The sequence below is a fragment of the Monodelphis domestica genome, chromosome 8 (assembly GCF_027887165.1).
Source record: "Monodelphis domestica isolate mMonDom1 chromosome 8, mMonDom1.pri, whole genome shotgun sequence".
Classification (NCBI taxonomy): Eukaryota; Metazoa; Chordata; class Mammalia; order Didelphimorphia; family Didelphidae; genus Monodelphis; species Monodelphis domestica.
Genome location: NC_077234.1, coordinates 169532261 through 169538483, shown reverse-complemented (window position 1 = coordinate 169538483; position 6223 = coordinate 169532261).

Below are 6223 nucleotides of genomic sequence, written 5' to 3'. Positions count from 1 at the left end.
CCACTCGACAAACACAGGAGCCCTAGCAGTGGCAGCACCTCCTAATCACCAATCTTGCTTCCAGAACAGCCCTCAGAGCCATCATTCATTCATGGAGCAAATCCCTGTGAAGAATGGACCAGACTTCCCCATCAATTGCCAACCAACTGCTACCCACCCACAGGGTAGGAAAGCCAACTTCACTGAAGCAGCAGGGCACCCTGGAAGAGTGAAAAGGTGCAAGCAGCATGCCCTGTGCAGATCAGGCTACCCATCACCACCATCTCCACTCAAATCCTGGTCAGAGAAAGTCCAAGAGCCTTGAGAATGGCAATGCTTGCAGCCCAGTGCCCACAGCCAAAATCCTGGGAGGCATCCCCTGTGGAGATGCAACCTGACAACTCCTGAGAGTTCTACCTAGGAAAGAAACCCTGGGACCAAAGCCTTTGGCACTACCAAATGGGGCAACAGCAGAAGCTGGTATGAGTTTATCAGAGGAAGTAATATCAGAGAAGAGGCATTCGTGTCTCTTCTGCTGCTGCACGCAGAGGATGCTGAAATCTGACGTGCCACCGAGACCTCCCAGTCTATTATCTTCATCTTTTAGGTTGCAAGCTCCTCCGAGGCAGGGATTGTCTTATTGTTCTGTCTGTAGTCCGGCACATATTAAATGGTCACTAAAGGCTTTGTTAATGGTCTGAGAAGGCCTTTACCTTAGAAAAGCGCTTTGCCTGACGTATGAATGATAGGTAGAAGACAGAAGCTAGAATTGGGCAGACCAATTAGGAGGCTGTTATAAGACACGAGACACTTCCATGTATATGCGTGTGACACTGGGCAAACCACTTACCTATGCTTGCCTTAGTTTCTTCTTCTGTGAAAGGAGCTGGAGGAGGAAATAGCAAAGCACTCTAGTATTTTTGCCAAGAAAAGCCCAAAAGAAGATCACAGAAGTTTTACACAAATGAAAAAAGACTGAACTGAAATTGAAAACCACCCATACCTTGAAGAGACTTTTGCTACATCATTCCAGGCGATTCCTTCCATGACACCTACGGCAGGGTTGGCCATGGCTGGCCATTTGTGTCCAGCATGTGTTTCTTGGTGCTGCAGAGGCTGTCTCGGCGCTCCCAGTTCACTAATGGATGATCTGGGAGAGATCCTGGAGAATGATGGCAGCTGATACCAGGCCTGCCGAAAGGAGCTGGGTAGGAGATGGATCAAAGATCAAAGGCCATTGGCAAAGAAAGACACTGACTGAAGAGGGCTGGCAGCGTCCATCAGACGGACAAGAGACCGTTCCTTACCAGGTTTCCCCCATTTTATTCCTCTGCATAAATGCGTCCTGCCATCTCCCTGCCCATGCAGCTCCTTCCTCCCAGGCTCCAGGAGCTGAGAGGGTTGGAGGTAGAAGGAGGCCGTGTGGGGGGGTGTTGGAGGCATCTCAAAATACCCCTGGAGAGCCAAATGTGAAGTTCCCAGAGTGAGCACTGATTTGCCCCTTTGAAGACGGCCATTGCTAAACATCAAGATTTTACTGATTTACTTTTGGTGATTTCCAAATTTAAGAAAGTGCTGGGAAAATGTCGATAATGCAGATTAAACTTAAAGATGGCTCCTGAATGTTTTTTTTTTTCTCAAGTTGTTCCCTCATTTCAGTAAAGTCTGAAGCTTTGTGACCCCATTTGGGACTTTCTTGACAAAAACAGCAGAGCTGCCATTTCCTTCTCCCACTCACTTTACAGAGAAGGAAACTGAGACAAACAGGGTTGAATAACGTGCCCAGAGTCACACGCATGAGTAAATGTCTAAGGCTAGATTTGAGCACAAGTTTTCCTGACTCCAGACCTTTTTTTTTTTTTTTGAAGAGCAGGTGGTTAAACTTTGGCCAGCCGATGCAATAGAGCAGTTTCTTTATAGCTCTTCGGAATGACAGTCCTTTTACCACTAATCGCTCTATGATCTCTTAATAAATCACAGTCATAAAAAAAGAAATGCTTATCTGCGTCTAAAAATCAGGCTGTCAGTGAAGTGTGGGAGGTGTCACAGAGGCAGAGTGGGGGCAAAGCCGCTGAAAGAGCCACCTCGAAATTTTTCACAATTCTCACATTTCAAACAGTCCGTTTCTTTTCCCCACATTAAATACTGAATCTGGACAGTCTAAAGTAGTGCTCAGTAATTGTCAAAAGTTGAGGGTGAGCGCCCTCTAGAGAGAAGCGGTGGTAATGCTACTGCGGGAAGCCGACCCTGCCATCACATTTGACAAACCCATTCGCGACTTGTTTGATAGCAGCGCCACCTGGTGAACGAATTGTAGAATACACACCCCAGGCCATCATTTCTTATTCAAGAAAGTTGACAAAGAGAATTACGATATTATCTACAGAGTCCAACAAAGATTTTCTCTGTCGCGGAATTTATTAAGGAAAGATAAAGCCTTTGATTACTTGTGGGGATGGAAAATAATAATGCTACTTAGGGCGGGTTTAGGAGTAGGAATCGACGGGGTGCTTCAGAAGGCAGGAAGCGAGGGATTAAACTGCCTATGGTTAATAACTCCTCTTAGCTTTCAGAGCGTTGAGAGGAGTCCTAGATTCTAGATTCAAATAGCCACGCTGCTGCCTGTTTGCTATTCTGAGACGCCCCGGGAGGTTTACCGTGAAAATGATACTGGTAAAGCATCTCTGCAAACAAGAGTGGCCTCCTAGGAGCTAACTGAAAAGTTAACGCCTCAGTCAGTTCTTCAGGGACTCCGTATTCGTGTTTTCTACGGGCCAGGCAATGTGCTAATCCATGGGAATTTAGGAAAAACAAAAAAAGCTAAAGCACAATCTCTCTCCTCAAGGAGGTCACATCCTAAGGTGAGAAAATAAACGCACCACCAATCCTGTATAACTGTCTATCATCTATACGGCGTCAATAGAAGGTAATATCCAAAAGAAGGTACCTGTAGCGGGGACCAGGGATGGAGAAAGGGGTTGGGATTTGAGCCAGGGAAGCCGAGGGGCCAAATGTGGGGAAGCTACAGGTACGAAGGACATCTAGAGAAACGACTTGGAAATCAGGAAATGGAGCATCTTTGCCAGGAGCAGCAAGTCGGCTGTCCTGTGAACGTTTGGAAGGAATGAGTCCTGGAATGGTGGGAAGGACTGTCGGTGAAAGACTTTAAATGCCAGACAGGATTTTATATCTGATCTTCCAGGAGAGGGGGGTGATGACATGGTCTCATCTGTACCTCAGGGAAATCACTTTGGCAGCTGAAGGGAGTGAAGTGGAATAGGAAGAGACTTGAGGCAGGGAGACCAAACAAGTCTACTGCAATGGTCGGGGAGAGAGATAATGGTGAAGGATGGCGGCTGAGTGGAGAGAAGGGTAGGTATAGAGCAGATATGGTGAAAGTAGAAATGAAAACATTTGACAAGAGTGGATTAGCAGAGCAAGTGAAAATGGGGAATCAAGTGAGCCTGGGTGACTAGGAGAACAGTGGTGCCCTCCAAACCAGAAACTTGGGAAGAACAGAATATCTACAGAAAATTAGTTCAAAATGTCCAAAAGGTAATTGATGTGAGATTTGAGCTCAGGAGAGATTAGGACTGAATGTAAATTTATCTACACTGGAATGATATTTGCACATACTGAAGCTGAGCTCACTGAAATAGTATAGAGAAAGCCTATGACCGACACTTGGGGTACAACCATGGCTAATGTACTTGACAGGATCCATCCTGCAAAGGAGACAGACATTGTCAGATAGACAGGAGTAGAATCAGGAGATAGTAGTGTCAAGAAACCCTAGATGGGAGAGAGAATCCAAGCCATGAAAGTGATTGACAATGCCATGGGTTGAAAAGGAATCACAAAAAAAGATGGACAAAAAAAAGAGGGCCATTAATATCTGATAATTAAGAGATTCTTGTTATCTCTAGAGAAAACATTTGTTTGAATAATGATAAGCCAGAATGCAGAGGGTGAAAAAAATTAAGGTGAGGTATAGACAATTCTCTTGTTTATCAAGAAAAGAAATAAAAGGGGGCAGCTGGGTAATTTAGTGGATTGAGAGTCAGGCCTAGAGACAGGAGGTCCTGTTCAAATCTGTAAGAAGGAGAAGGAGGAAGAGGAGAAGAAGAGGAAGGAGAGAAGAAAGAAAAGAAGAAGAAAGAAGAAAGTAGAAAGAAGAAAGAAGAAAGAAGAAGGAAGAAGGAAAAGGAGAAGGAGAAGGAGAAGGAGAAGGAGGAGAAGGAGAAGGAGAAGGAGAAGGAGAAGGAGAAGGAGAAGGAGAAGGAGAAGGAGAAGGAGAAGGAGGAGAAGGAGAAGGAGAAGGAGAAGGAGAAGGAGGAGAAGAAGAAGAAGAAGAAGAAGAAGAAGAAGAAGAAGAAGAAGAAGAAGAAGAAGAAGAAGAAGAAGAAGAAGAAGAAGAAGAAGAAGAAGAAGAAGAAGAAGAAGAAGAAGAAGAAGAAGAAGAAGAAGAAGAAGAAGAAGAAGAAGAAGAAGAAGAAGAAGAAGAAGAAGAAGAAGAAGAAGAAGAAGAAGAAAAAGAGAAAAAGAAGAAGAAAAGAAGAAGGAAGAAATAAAAGATGGAAAGATGGTAGCTGGGGAAGGCAGCAAAGAACGTGATTAAAAATGAGACAATGGAGATGATAGAGAGGACAATCTGCTGGAAAAGATGGGAAGGATGGGATGAAGAGTACATGTTGAGGGCTTTGCTTTGCCCTCCATGTTAGACAGTGGTGAAGATGATGAAAGAAGATATCTAAAAGATATGAGATCAGGAAAGCAGGAGAAGAGGCAGTTCGCATCAATGTTTTCAGTGAAGTATCAGACAAAATCCTCATCTAAAGGGTAGGGAGGAGTGTTATATGAGGCTTGGGAAGGATTGAAAAGCTTTGGAATAGTCGCTCTGAGTGGAAAAATTAACCAATTAATAATTGCTAACATTTATATAGAACTTACTATGTTCCAGGCACTCTGCTAAGTCACAATCATTTCACTTGATCCTCATGACAACTCTGGAAGTTAGATACTATTATTGTACTATTATCCCAATTTGACAGATGAAGAAACTGAAGCAGAGGCTAAGTAATTTGCTCAGAATCACAGTTCTAGTGTCTGAGGCCATGTTTGAACCCAGGTCTTCCTAACACCAGGCCCTGCACTGTACCCATCACTCCCCCTGGCTATAAAAAGATTGCTTACTTCAGTGCTAACTCCAATTATGATTACATAATATAAATTTGCAGTGGACCCAGTTAACAAGATTTTTACTTTTTCCAGCTTTGTTCAGCAGCATGTGAATAAAAATGGAGGGAAATGGTGGAAAATAAAGATACACATTCAAGTAATAATTATAAAAGAGGCCTGGGCAAAACACTGAACTACATTTAATGGGAGTGGATTAGTGAAAAGATTCATAAAAGAGGTGGCCCCTAAGTCAGGCCCAAAAACTTCCTCAATGGAGAGGGGAATTAGTATAAATCCATTCCAGACAGTGGAGAATGAATGGTGTAAGATGTTACCAAGATTAAGGTAACAATGAAAAGGGCTCGTGGAGAGTAGTTCCACGAGGCAGACACACAGAATAGCTCAATACTTTAATTTGGTGTTAGCTTGTATTAAACTAAAACTCCTAAGGTGTTTTTATATGAAGTCTGCCACCAATCTATATTTGTATAGTTGATTTTTTAAAGTTAGGTTCAGAACTTTGCATTTTCAGTATTAAATTTAATCCTAATTAATTTTGGCTTATTTTGACCTTCTATAGTGGTCTATTCAAATATTTTTAACCTGATTTTGCCATCCAACTTATTAACTAGATTAACCAGATAATAAAATCTGAAATTTTGTATTATTTTCTAGTCTTATAATAAATGCTATAACCATATTCACATTCCATTTGTAAAATCCCACTATTAAAGCTGTGTTGTAGTGAATAGAGAGCTGGACTTTGAAGTCTAGAACTAGATTAGACTCCTGCCTCAGACACTTATGAAGTATATAACCCTGAGGTTTCTTTGAGCCTCAGTTTCCTTATCGGTAAAATGGATGATAGCCCCAATTTCACAGTTGTAAAGATCAAGTGAAATAATGTGTGTAAAGGACTTTGAGAAATTAAAGCACTTAGGTGTAGGCCACCACCATTCTACTAAGAGACAAATTATTCTGGTGGAACACTCATGTAAGTACTATGACATACTATGGACAAGGACTTTCTTGAGTATTTATTGCAACCAAAGGACAGTTCACAAAT